Source organism: Bos mutus, chromosome 19 (assembly GCF_027580195.1).
Source record: "Bos mutus isolate GX-2022 chromosome 19, NWIPB_WYAK_1.1, whole genome shotgun sequence".
Lineage (NCBI taxonomy): Eukaryota > Metazoa > Chordata > Mammalia > Artiodactyla > Bovidae > Bos > Bos mutus.
Genome location: NC_091635.1, coordinates 60,442,093 through 60,456,772, shown reverse-complemented (window position 1 = coordinate 60,456,772; position 14,680 = coordinate 60,442,093).

Genomic DNA, 14,680 nt, shown 5'->3' with positions numbered 1-14,680 from the left:
GACTATTGATAAACACCGTAACACTGTGAGAAAATTTGTGTACCAACACTTAGGCTACAATGATAAGGGGTCTTGCAGCAGATCAAAAGCTAATGTAGAGGTGGTAGCAGAAGGAAACACATGGTTGTACACCAAACTGCAGAGTGTGATGGAAAGTGACACAGCAGGTAAACCATAGGTGAAACTGAGAACTATACTGAAGAAAGGATCAGATGAAGACTCAGATGATGACATGGATTGTGAGCACTGATATCCTCAGGAGTTAGTAGGTGGGAGAGAAGAACCTCAAAAGCAATCTACAATTGTACAATTCAGCATGCAAGCTGAGGCCACCAAGCAGTGTCTTAGTTTCCTGTTGCTTCTGTGATAGATTATTACACATCAAGTGGCTTAAAATGACAGAAAATTTTAATCTTTCAGTTCTGGAGGCCAGAATTCTGAAATAAGTCTGAAGTGTAGCTTTGTTTCTAGAGTCTCAAGGTGAGAATTCATTCCTTGCCTTTTTCAGTTTCTAAGAGGTTGTCCTCATTCCTTTGCTCATGGCTCACATTCAGCACTGCCTTCTCTTCAACCTCTGCTTCAATCATCATATCTTCTTTTACTCCCTGATTCCCTGCCCCCTTTTTTTTAAATAAAGATCCTTGTGATTACATTGAGTTCCCTGGATAATCCAGGATAATCTCTTCCCTCTCAAAATCTTTAAATTAATCACATTGCAGAATTCCCTTTGCCACAGAAGGTAAGATATTTACAAATTCTAGGGATTAAGATGTTGACATATTTTTGAAATAGGACATGTCTTTTGCTTTTTAAATCTATTTTAAATTAACTACACTTACAGAAATACACTCATATTGGTTAATAGAATACAGTTTTACTTATCCTATACAATTTAAACCAAAAAAGGTGGTACATGGTTTACTTTTAAAAAGAAAGAAAAAGGACTGGCAATCTGGTTTATTTTATCTATTACAATATATATAAAAGATCCTCCATCAAACGCTGCAAAAGCAACAGCATGAACCTTGAGAAATTAAATTTTGGTTTGTCTCTAAGGATGTATTTTTGAAATAGGATTCTTCTCATCCATTCTATAATTTGTAACCAACATAAGAAGTTTCAATTTTTAGTGGAGACAATGGATATTTTATTTCTGTAAATTACTATTCCTTATTTGTTATTTAAATTAGGACAGAAGAATAATTACTAAGAAAAGGTACATGCTAACTCTATAGAGTTTTGCTCAATAACTTAAAATTCAGTTTGGAAATTAGCAATACCCATACTATACTTTTCTTCTTTTCATTACAATTGATCTCTCTCTCTCAAGTATCCAGGCTTCTGCATGCAAGATTTTAAAAGTGAAAGACTTATTTAGAATGAATAAATAGCAGGAATTCTGTAAACTATTTCTGAAATTTTTAATTAGTCTATTTGTTTATTTAAATAACTTCAGTCTTTCTTACATTTGTGTCCTGGATTTGATGGTAGATTTGATGGTACATTGCAGTTCAGGTCAGTTCAGTTGCTCAGTTGTGTCCAACTCTTTTCGACCCCATAGACTGCAGCATGCCAGGCTTCCCTGTCCTTCACCAACTCCTGGAGCTTCCTCAAATTCATGTTCATGGAGTCAGCAATGCCATCCAACCATCTCATCCTCTGTTGTTCCCTTCTGCTCCTGCCTTCGATCTTTCTCAGCATCAGGGTCTTTTCCAATGAGTCAGTTCTGAGTATCAGGTGGTCAAAATATTGGAATCTCAGCTTCAGCATCCATTCTTCCAATGAATATTCAGGACTGATTTCCTTTAGGATTGACTGGTTTGATCTACTTGCAGTCCAAGGGACTCTCAAGAGTCTTCTCCAACACCGCACTTCAAAAACATTAATTCTTCAACACTCAGCTTTCTTCACAGTCCAACTCTCACATTCATACCTAACTACTGTAAAAACCATAGCTTTGACTAGATGGACCTTTGTCTAGGACCTTTGTCTCTGCTTTTTAATATGCTGTCTAGGTTGGTCATAGCTTTTCTTCCAAGGAGCAAGCGTCTTTTAATTTCATGGCTGCAGTCACCATCTGAAGTGATTTTGGAGTTAAAAAAAAAAAAAGGATCTCACTGTTTCCATTGTTGCCCATCTATTTGCCGTGAAGTAATGGGACCAGATGCCATGATCTTAGTTTTCTGAATGTTGAGTTTTAAGCCAGCGTTTTCACTCTTCTCTTTCATTTTCATCAGGAGGCTCTTTAGTTCTTTGCTTTCTGCCATAAGGGTGGTGTCATCTGCATATCTGAGGTTATTGATATTTCTTCCAGCAATCTTGATTCCAGCTTCTGCTTCATACAACCTGGCATTTTGCACCATGTACTCTGCATACAAGTTAAATAAGCAGGTTGACAATATACAGCCTTGTTGTATTCTTTTCTCATTTTGAAATCAGTCTATTGTTCCATGTCCAGTTCTAACTGTTGCTTCTTGACTTGCATACAGATTTCTCAGGAGATAAGTCGGGTGGGCTGGTATTCCCATCTCTTTAAGAATTTTCCAGTTTGTTGTGATCCACACAGTCAAAGGCTTTGGGGTAGTCAATAAAACAGAAGTAGATGTCTTTCTGGAATTCTTTTGCTTTTTTAAAGATCCAGCAGATGTTGGCAATTTGATCTCTGGTTCCTTTGTCTTTTCTAAATCCAGCTTGGACATCTGGAAGTTCACTGTTCACGTATTGCTGAAGCCTGGCTTAGAGAATTTTGAGCATTACTTTACTAGCGTGTGAGATGAATGCAATTGTGCAGTAGTTTGTGAATTCTTTAGCATTGACTTTCTTGGGGATTGAAATGAAAACTGACCTTTTCCAGTCCTGTGGCCACCGCTTAGTTTTCCAAATTTGCTGCCATATTGTGTTCAGCACTTTCACAGCATAATCTTTTAGAATTTGAAATAGCTCAACTGGAATTCCATCACCTCCACTAGCTTTGTTCATAGTGATGCTTTCTAAGGCCCACTTGACTTCACATTCCAGGATGTCTGGCTCTAGGTGAGTGATCACACCATTGTGATTATCTGGGTTATGAAGATCTTTTTTGTACAGTTCTTCTGTGTATTCTTGCCACCTCTTCTTAATATCTTCTGCTTCTGTTAGGTCCATACCATTTCTGTCCTTTACTGAGCCCATCTTTTTATGAAATATTCCCTTGGTATCTCTAATTTTCTTGAAGACATCTCTAGTCTTTCCTATTCTCTTGTTTTCCTCTATTTCTTTGCTTTGATCACTGAGGATGGCTTTCATATCTCTCCTTGCTAATTTTTGGAACTCTGCATTCAAATGGGTATATCTTTCCTTTCTCCTTTGCTTTTCACTTATCTTCTTTTCACAAATATTTGTAAGCCCTCCTCAGACAGCCATTTTGCTTTTTTGCATTTCTTTTCCATAGGGATGGTCTTGATCCCTGTCTCCTGTACAGTGTCATGGACCTCCGTCCATAGTTCATCAGACACTCTGTCTATCAGATCAAGTACCTTAAATCTATTTGTCACTTCCACTGTATAATCATTAGGGATTTAATTTAGGTCATACCTGAAAGGTCTAGTGGTTTCCCCCACTTTTTTCAATTTAAGTCTGAACTTGGCAATAAGGAGTTCATGATCTGAGCCACTGTCAGCTCCCAGTCTTGTTTTTGCTGACTGTATAGAGCTTCTCCATCTTTGGCTGCAAAGAATATAATCAATCTGATATTGGTGTTGACCATCTGGTGATGTCCATGTGTAGAGTCTTCCCTTGTGTTGTTGGAAGAGGGTATTTGCTATGACCAGTGCGTTCTCTTGACAAACCTCTATTAGCCTTTGCCCTGCTTCATTCTGTACTCCAAGGCCAAATTTGCCTGTTACTCCAGGTGTTTCTTGACTTCCTACTTTTGCATTCCAGTCCCCTATAGTGAAAAGGACATCTTTTTTAGGTGTTACTTCTAAAAGGTCTTGTAAGTCTTCATAGAACCATTCAACTTCAATTTCTTCAGTGCTTGGTTGGGGCATAGACTTGGATTACCGTGATATTGAATGGTGTGCCTTGGAAATGAACAGAGATCATTCTGTCGTTTTTGAGATTGCATCCAAGTACTGTATTTCAGACTCTTTTGTTGACTATGATTGTTACTCCATTTCTTCTAAGGGATTGCTGCCCACAGTAGCAGATATAATGGTCATCTAAGTTAAATTCACCCCTTCCAGTCCATTTTAGTTTGCTGATTCCTAGAAAGCCGACGTTCACTCTTGCCATCTCCTATTTGACCACTTCCAGTTTGCCTTGATTTATGGAGGACCTAACATTCCAGGTTCCTATGCAATATTGCTCTTTACAGCATCAAACCTTGCTTCTATCACCAATCCCATCCACAGCTGGGTGTTGCTTTTGCTTTGGGTCTGTCTCTTCATTCTTTCTGGTGTTATTTCACCACTGACCTCCAGTAGCATATTGGGCGCCTACCCACCTGGGAAGTTCATCTTTCAGTGTCCTATCTTTTTGCCTTTTCATACTGTTCATGGGGTTCTCAAGACAAGAATACTGAAGTGGTTTGCCATTCTTTTCTCCAGTGGACCACATTTTGTTAGAACTCTCCACCAAGACCCACCCATCTTGAGTGGCCCTACACAACATGGCTTAATTTCATTGAGTTAGACAAGGCTGTTATCCATGTGATTAGATTGTCTAGTTTGTTTATCGAAGCATTATTTACAAAAAATCAAGATATGTGTGTCCACTGATGGATAAATACTTTTTTAAAGTGATATATATATACACTCAGCCATAAAAAAATAACCAAATTTTGCTATAGTGACAACATTGATATTTCTAGAGGGAATTACGCTAACCAAAATAAGTCAGAGAAAGACAAAATAATGTGTGATTTCACTTATGTGTGCTATATATAAAACAAGACAAGTAAACAGGAATAACAAAACAGCTTCATAGATACAGAGAACAAGCATGGACTTTCTAGAGGGGAGGAGTATGGGGTGGGGTGGGGTGGAATAACAAAAAAAAAAGGCAATTTTCTTGATTCTCATGATCATTTCACAATGTACATTTCTATAAAACCATCATATTATATATCTCAAATGCATATAATTTTTACCAACAAGACCTCAATAAAACTTTGGAAAAGGTATTAAAATTTTAAAGAAAAACAAATTAAAATAAAGTAGTTCCAAATATCTGAAATAATCTGAAGATTAAGGTAATCATCCTTTAAAAGAAAAAAAGATATATATATAAAAATATATATATATATATATATGTTTGAATATATATTTGAACAAATATATATATGTATATATGCATATATAGTGCATGTGTGCTAAATGGCTTCATCATGTCCAACTCTTTGTGACTCTATGGACTATAGCCCACCAAGCTTCTATATTCATGGAATTCTTCAGACAAGAGTACTGGAGTGGGTTGCCATGCCTTCTCCAGAGCATCTTCCCAACCCAGGGACCGAACCCTCATATTCTGTATCTGCTACGTTGCAGATGGATTCTTTAGTGCTGAGCCATAAGGGAAGCCTATATATATATATAGATGTACGCCTGTAAGTTGTATTTACAGTATGATCGCCATTGCTAGTGTTGTCCAATACAGTTTCTAATTTTAGCCATTCAGAGTGTCAAGATCAATTGCTGTTGTTTGTGAGAAAGAATAGTAAATGTGGGCAGTAGCACAGAGCAGCCTAATTCCTATGTTCCACTCATTCTCAGTCAAATGCTCCTCAATGCCCAAACCTTACAAATAAACCTCTCTAGGGTGCTAGTATCATCTGTTCATTTAAAGTCCAAAATTAGAAATGGTTGTGTTTTTAACTATATCAAGTTCTTAAAGCAGTTCCCGATCAATTTATTTATTGTTACATCAGATATTTTCAAGCACATCTGCAAGCTTCCTTGGATGATAGCAACAATAACGAAGGAGAAAGTTTAAGGTACATAAACCTTGATTAAGAAGCATGGCCCTGTATCAGAAGGAAGGGTTCATTCCCAGTCATAAGTCCATTTCACCCAAATAACGCTGCTTGATGTGATCTTCTGGATGAGAAACAGATGTGTCACTGAAACATCACAATATTCTGTGCCTTGCACAGATCACCTTCATCCATGGTATCTACATTAAACTTTTCATTTATCTTCAAATCTCCTAATGGTGTCTAAGCTCAGGAGATGTTGGTGTAAGAAACTATGGACACTCATTACCGGGAGAAAAGAGAGGCACTGGGTTGGTATAGCACCTAGATGAATGAATTAACTAAAATGGAGGATAAGTGCCTGATGGTGGTGACTCACAGTCCAAGCACAATATTAAAAAGGATGTGGAAATTTTGAGTTTATTCTGAGCCTGTGCTCCACATTTGTAAGACATAGCAATCTATACTTTGTGGAAATAGTCTGGTTACAGGTGAAACATCTACACGAAGTAAGACCCCAGTAACCGTTAAGATCTCCAAGTAACAGTTATTATCTCTGCAAGAGATGGTGGTCCAGGATGAGGCAGGGTGTCAGGGTCTCTATTAGAGAATCAAAATTCATTTAAGACCATATAACTTGAGCTACATTCTAATGAGATATGTTTGAAAAGGATGATTCATTTTGTATCACTTTGATGTATTTTTATTTTTAGAAGTTTTAATACAACCAGTTAAACATTAGCTCTTTTATGAACTTGGGTTTGAATGCACCCTCAATATTTCAAAAATCTTTCATATTGAAAAGTAGAATGAATACAGATCAGAAAAAATATATGAGATTCCATGCCAATGATTTATGGTACCATGGGAAGTTTTTCATTTGCCTGGTAAAGTTTCCTCACTTGTAAAAAGGGAGTAAAATCTTTGGGGATGTGGAGAGGGTTGAAACTCAGATGGTAAAGACTCTTCTAACTCTCCTAGCTTTAAGAGCATATTCAATCTTTAGAGCACATTTTCATTATATATTTTCAAAATTACTTTTTGCAAAGTGTCCATAAAAAGCAATATAATTTCAAAGTTATTTGTTTTACATTTTATTGGAGTATCATTGATTTAAAAAAAAGCAGAAGAACCAGAGATCAAATTGCCAACATTAGATGGGAATACCAGACCACCTGATCTGCCTCTTGAGAAATTTGTATGCAGATCAGGAAGCAACAGTCAGAACTGGACATGGAACAACAGACTGGTTCCAAATAGGAAAAGGAGTACGTCAAGGCTGTATATTGTCACCATGCTTATTTAACTTATACGCAGAGCACATCATGAGAAACGCTGGACTGGAAGAAACACAAACTGAAATCAAGATTGCGGGGAGAAATCTCAATAACCTCAGATATGCAGATGACACCACCCTTATGGCAGAAAGTGAAGAGGAACTAAAAAGCCTCTTGATGAAAGTGAAAGTGGAGAGTGAAGAAGTTGGCTTAAAGCTCAACATTCAGAAAACCAAGATCATGGCATCCGGTCCCATCACTTCATGGGAAATAGATGGGGAAACAGTGGAAACAGTGTCAGACTTTATTTTGGGGGGCTCCAAAATCACTACAGATGGTGACTGCAGCCATGAAATTAAAAGACCCTTACTCCTTGGAAGGAAAGTTATGACCAACCTAGATAGCATATTCAAAAGCAGAGACATTACTTTGCCAACTAAGGTTCGTCTAGTCAAGGCTATGGTTTTTCCAGTGGTCATGTATGGATGTGAGAGTTGGACTGTGAAGAAGGCTGAGTGCCGAAGAATTGATGCTTTTGAACTGTGGTGTTGGAGAAGACTCTTGAGAGTCCCTTGGACTGCAAGGAGATCCAACCAGTCCATTCTGAAGGAGATCAGCCCTGGGATTTCTTTGGAAGGAATGATGCTAAAGCTGAAACTCCAGTACCTTGGCCACCTCATGCGAAGAGTTGACTCACTGGAAAAGACTCTGTTGCTGGGAGGGATTGGAGGCAGGAGGAGAAGGGGATGTCAGAGGATGAGATGGCTGGATGGCATCACTGACTCGATGGACGTGAGTCTGAGTGAACTCTGGGAGTTGGTGATGGTCAGGGAGGCCTGGTGTGCTGAAATTCATGGGGTCACAAAGAGTCGGATATGACTGAGCGACTGATCTGATCTGATCTGATCTGGTTCCTAGGTATTTAATTCTTTTTTGTTATGATTGTAAATGGGATTGTTTTCATAACTTCTCTTTCTCATCTTTTATTGTTAGTGCATAGGAATACAAGGGATTTCTGTGTTATTTATTTTGTATCCTGCAAGTTTACAAAATTCATTCTAGCAGTTTTCTGGTAGCATCTTCATGGTTTTCTATGTGTAGAAAACTCTGGGAAATAGTGAAGGACAGGAAAGCCTGCTCTGCCGCAGTCCATGGGGTCACAAAGTCAGACATTACTGAGTGACTGAGCAACAAATGTACAATGTGACATAAGCGGCACACAGTGAGAGTTTCACTTCTTTTCTAATTTGGATTCCTTTTATTTATTTTTCTTTTCTGATTGCTGTGGCTAACATTTTTTAAGGTAAGATTATATCGCTATAAACTTCCCTCTTAGAACTTCTTTTGTTGTGACCCATAGGTTTCGGTTTGTCATGTTTTCATTGTCACTCTTCTCTAGGTATTTTTTAAATTCCTCTTTGATTTCTTCATTGATCCATTGGTTATTTAGTAACACAATGTTTAGCTACATGTGATTGTGTTTTTTATGATTTCCCCCCTGTAGTTTATTTTAAATTTCATAGCACTGTGGTTGGAAAAGTTGTTTGATATGGCATCTAAAATAAATTTTCTTCCACTTCCTGTGACTTGATTTGTGACCCAAGGTGTGATCTATCCTGGAGAAACCTCCATGTGTACTTCAGAAAAAAATGTTGCTTTCAGATGAAATATCAATTAGGTCTCTCTCGTCTAAAGTGTCACTTAAGGTTTATGTTCCCTTTTTAATATTCTGCCTGGGTGATGTGTCCATTAGTGTAAATTTGGTATTAAAGTCCCCCACTATTATTGTGCTACTCTCAATTTCCCCTTTTATGACTGTTAGTTTTTACCTTATATATTGAGATGGTTTTATCTTGGGTGCATAAATAGTTACAATTTTTACATCTTTTTCTTAGATTAATCCCTTGATCATTATGTAGTGTCCTCCTTTTCTGTTTTAACAGTCTTTATTTTAAGGTCTATATTATTTGATATGAATATTGCTACTCCAGTTCTCTTTTGATTTTCATTTGTGTGGAATATCTTTTTCCATCCTTTGACTTTCAGTCTGTATGTGTGTCTAGGTCTGAAGTCGTTCTCTTATAGGCATCATATATGAGTCTTATTTTTGTATCCATTCAGCTAGTCTATGTCTTTTTGTTGGAACATTTAATCCATTTGCATTAAGGAGGTCATTGATATATATATTCCTACTGCCATTTTCATAATTGTTTTGGGGGATTTTTGTAGGTCTGTTTTCCTTCCTCTTTTGTTCTCTTCTCTCACTTTTCTTGCCTAGAGAATTTCCTTTGGTATTTGTTGTAAAGGTGGTTTTGTGATGCTGAATTCTCTTAGCTTTTGTTTGTCTGTAAAGCTTTTGATTTCTCCTTCAAATATGAATGACAGCCTTGCTAGGTAGAGTATTCTTGCTTGTAGACTTTTCCCTTTCTTTACTTTAAGTATATCCTGCCACTCCATTCTGGCTTGCAGTGTGTCTGCTGAAAATCAACTGATAACCTTATGGGGATTCCCTTGTATATTAGTTGTTGCTTTTAAAGTTTTTATTTGTATTTTATTTTTGTTCATTTGAATGATATGTGTTTCAGAGTGTTCCTCCTTGGGTTTATCTTATGTGCTTCCTTGACTTGGGTAATTATTTTCTTTCCTATGTTAGGGAAGTTTTTGACTATAATCTTTTCAAACCTTTTCTCAGGCACTTGCACTTCTTTTTCTGGGAATCCCTCTAACTCTAATGTTGATGAATTTATTGTTTCAGAAGTCTCTTAGACTGTCTTCATTTCTTTTCATTCTCTTTTCTTTTTTCTGTCTGTGGCAGAAATTTTCAGCATCCTATCTTCCAGGTTACTTTTCTGTTCTTCTGTGCCAGTTATTCTGCTATTGATTCCCTCTAGTGTACTTTTCATTTCAGCCATTGTCTTGTTCATCTCTTTGCTTGTTCTTTAGTTCTTCAAGATCTGTGTTAAAGTTTTCTTGTAACTTCTTGATCTATGCCTCCATTCTTTTTCTGAGGTCTTGGATCATCTTTAGTATCATTATTCTGAATTCTTTTTCAGATATATTGCTTATCTCCTCTTTATTTAATTGTTCTTATAGGTTTTTGCCTGCCTCCTTCACCTGCAGCACATTTCTTAGTCATCTCATTTTGTCAAAATTATTGTGCTCATTCCACAGGATGCACGCTTATAGTTCCTCTTGCTTCTGTTATCTTCCTCCTTGGTTATCTTCCTCCTTGTTATCTATCTCCTTGGGTGAGATTTTTCCAGAGGCCATGGCCAGCAGGGTCTTCTCTTTGCTCTGTGGTTGTCACTGCCCTATCAGGGGCTGGGTTTGCTCCCTAGTTGTTGAAGTAGAGACCCTTAGATCTGTTTCTTGGCTGTGATTCTGATTTGTGGTTTGAGGTAAGCAAGATTGGAGGAGCCTTACTGAGAGACAAGCCACTAAGCATTCCTCCTCTGGAGATTTTCATCTGTGAATGTGCTCTTTTGTGTCCCCTTTCACTCATTGTGCAGGCTCACAAAGTATACAGCTGTTGATACTACTCTTTGTTCTGTCTAAACTGGTATGCTGGCAACTCGCTGTAGTGATTATCAGGTGTTTTTACCCGGCCTCTGGTGAAGATCCACTGAGTTCAGGTCCCAGGACTACAATAGTATCTGGACTCATGGTGGGAGCTATAGAAGCAGTTCAGACTCTGGTCTGGTCTAAACCTTGTGCTTACATGCCCACAGAGATAATCATTACTAAAGCCAGACCTGGATCAGCTGCAAGAACACTTGTTCTTTTGGATGTTTCCCAGGTGCTGAATTTAGGAAGCCATCGGTGGAGATACAACTTCAAAGTTCATGCACCCATGAGGAGAGATTTCAGCTCTTCTTCCTTAGTCATACACCCCTGGGATTCAGTTGTGGTTTCAGCCCCTCCCCTGGGTCCCAGAACCCACCGGTAAGTTTCCTAGTAGCAAGAGCTATCAGCGTGCTCCTGGGACAGCATGGAGGGTCCCTGCACCCACTTGTGTATTTCTTAGAAGTGGGAGATTTGTGTACAGTCCTGGTACAGTAAGGCAAGCTCTGGCATCCACTGGTGAATTTCCAGTGGTTGGGAAAGTTATCCACAACCTTCTGGATCAGCAAGAGCAGGTCCTGAGGCCTGCTGGCAGCATTGATAGTAGCTAGAACTGTCCATACATTTAAGGTCAATTGGGGCAGGTCGTATGGCCCAATGGCAGAATTCCTAGTGGGGAAATCTGTCTTTGCCCTTCTAAGTTAGTGGGTATGGGACCTGGTGTCTGTGCATGGATCTAGAAGATGTGGTCAGTGTCTGCCTATGGAGCCCAAGATGGCGGCAGTGACTTATACTCACACTGGAGCTCCTGAATGCAGTGTCCTATTGCCTGGGAGTGTTCACAGGGAAATAAATTATGATGGTGATCTTGCACCTCTCCTCAGGCACCTCCCAATAATGGTGCTTTGCCTCTTTGGTGTATCAGGCTTCTTTTTGGTATACTGACATTTGCCATGGCCCAATCTAACCCTGGCTGCTTCTACATCTAACATAGGCTGTTTCCACTCCTAACCCTAGTCCTCTCCCTGAGCCTGAGCTTTGGAGTTTGAGCTTCAGCACCTGACTCCCACCCTCACTATCAGAGGGGTATCTCACGTTGGGGAACTCAGTGTGGTGGTTCTGACCCTCTGTGTAGGCTACTCTCCATATTGCTTTCCACAAACCAGTTACTGCTCTCTCTTCTTTCAGTTCAGTTCAGTCACTCAGTCGTGTCCGACTCTTCACAACCCCATGAATCACAGCACACCAGGCCTCCCTGTCCATCACCACCTCCCGGAGTTCACCCAAAGTAATGTGCATCAAGTCGGTGATGCCATCAGCCATCTCATTCTCTGTCACCCTTTCTCCTCCCGCCTCCATCTGTCCCAGCATTAGGGTCTCCCTTCTTTAGGTGCTGAAATTCTCCCTCTGTCCAGTCTAATCTCTCCACGGTGAGGAGTCTTCCCAAGGTGCATGAAACTTTCTTCCTTCACAGCTCCCTCCCCCTGATTTCTTTTTTTTTTTTTCCTTTTGTTCTGCCTTGTCCTGCTGGAGGTTTTCTTATCTTTCTGGACATCTGAGTTCTTCTGTAGGTATTCAGTAGCAGTTTTGTGTGAATTACTCCAACTGTAGATGCATTTTCAATGTTTCTGTGAAGGGAGGTGAACTCTGCTTCTTACTCCTCTGCCTTTTTTATCTCGCACCTGAATTTATTGTTTAAAGAAAAAAAATGTTGACTTTTTGTATATTAGTCAATTTCTTTCATGTCTATGCAATTTAAGAGATTAATAGCTACAACATTTAAAGCTGACAACTGAATTTTTCTGAAGGCTTGTTGACCAATGAAAATAAATAAATACACATAGCAAACTAGAAATGGATTTGGTGTCTTAGTGTTAGACTGGAAAATGTTGTCAGATGATTTGAATCAGAAAATAGAGACTGAATGTAGTTATGTCCATCACAAAAGCCTAGCATCTGCAACATTGGTAGATAGCATTGCCTATAAAAGCAACTATAGACCTTAAATTAAGGAAGCCATGAATAGTTTCTAGCAGAGAGCTTTTACAAAATCATCTATCACACTACCTTTGTATCTTAAGTTAAGGACTACATAAAATATCAGAAAAAAGGCATAGAGGGTGGAGATGGGAAAAGCTATAAAGAAATACATAATAGACAGCTTCTACTAAGTGTTTTTTTTTTTCACATGATGGTGGAAGCAGGTGGTTACTGTGATTTTGTATTCTGGTCTCAGATTTATCGTTGGAATTAGTGTCTTCATTTTTGTGAACGGAATTATATATTTCAATTCTACTATTTTTAAGTAGTTGTAATGCAATTTGCTTTAGCTTAAATGAGAAACATAAAAAGGGATTGATAGGTTCTGAATTTTTAGAACACCTTTCAATATGATCAAAAGCAAAAGGTATCCCAAGTCCACTCTTCAAAAAACAGAAATTGGCCATCTGCTGCAGAATTATTCTACTGTAAAATGCTCTGTAAACAACAAGAATTTACTGTATAGCAAGGGAAACGTATTCAATATCTTGTAATAAACTATAATGGAAAATACTTGAAAAAACAAATATATATGCAGATATGTTTTTAAATAAATAACTTTGCTGTATACCTGAAACTAACACGCTATAGTAAATCAATTATATTTCAATAAGAAAAAAGCAAAATGCAGTGTGTTCAATAGAGTAGTCACAGCCCAAAATATACTCCTTGACTAAATTGATACTTGAACAGAGTCATGACACTTTGTGCTTCCAAAAAAATACCTTTACAATGCTTATTTAAGATGCTATTCATCTCTCTTTAACAGAACTAGTGAAAACAAAGATTATTCTTAATTTCTCCATACCTGAAAAATGTAAATACCTCTACCAAATTCACTAGTAATCTTAAAAAATTGTTGCATAGCATCCAGGAGAGACCAGGGAGGAAGACTACCTTGCTCTTTATAAAGTAAATGCTATGTTGGGATTTATGCAGAAAGGCAATTAAAACTATTTTAACTTTGTTCATCTTGTTTTGTCTTGTCTTTGAAGTTTTGCTTTCTTCTGTTACTTCTTTTTTCTAAATCTTCTCCTGTTTATATTCTTTTTGTGTTCATTTTTCTACACTGTACTTGCAAGTAGAATCTAAACTGAAAGCCTACTTGTGCAGGTTCTTGCCTCCAATGTCCACAATTGCCAGACCTAGAGCATTTTCTTTTGTGGGAATACTCATTGTCCTTTTAATATTCCATAGACAAAAATAATTACCGAGTTGATCATGTGGATTTAATCTGCAGGTTGGATAGCTCATAGAAATGTTTTTGATCCTCTTCCTTGGTTTCTCCACCTCTGAAGCAAAAGTGTGGTTTTATTCCAAGTTCTTTTTTTTTTTTTTTAATTTTATTTTATTTTTAAACTTTACAATATTGTATTAGTTTTGCCAAATACCAAATACCGCCACAGGTATACCCGCGTTCCCCATCCTGAACCCACCTCCCTCCTCCCTCCCCTACCCTCCCTCTGGGTCATCCCAGTGCACCAGCCCCAAGCATCCAGTACCGTGCATCGAACCTGGACTGGTGACTCGTTTCATACATGATATTATACATGTTTCAATGCTATTCTCCCAAATCTCCCCACCCTCTCCCTCTCCCACAGAGTCCATAAGACTGATCTATACATCAGTGTCTCTTTTGCTGTCTCGTACACAGGGTTATTGTTACCATCTTTCTAAATTCCATATATATGTGTTAGTATACTGTATTGGTGTTTTTCTTTCTGGCTTACTTCACTCTGTATAATAGGTTCCAGTTTCATCCATCTCATTAGAACTGATTCAAATGTATTCTTTTTAATGGCTGAGTAATACTCCATTGTGTATATGTACCACAGCTTTCTTATCCATTCAT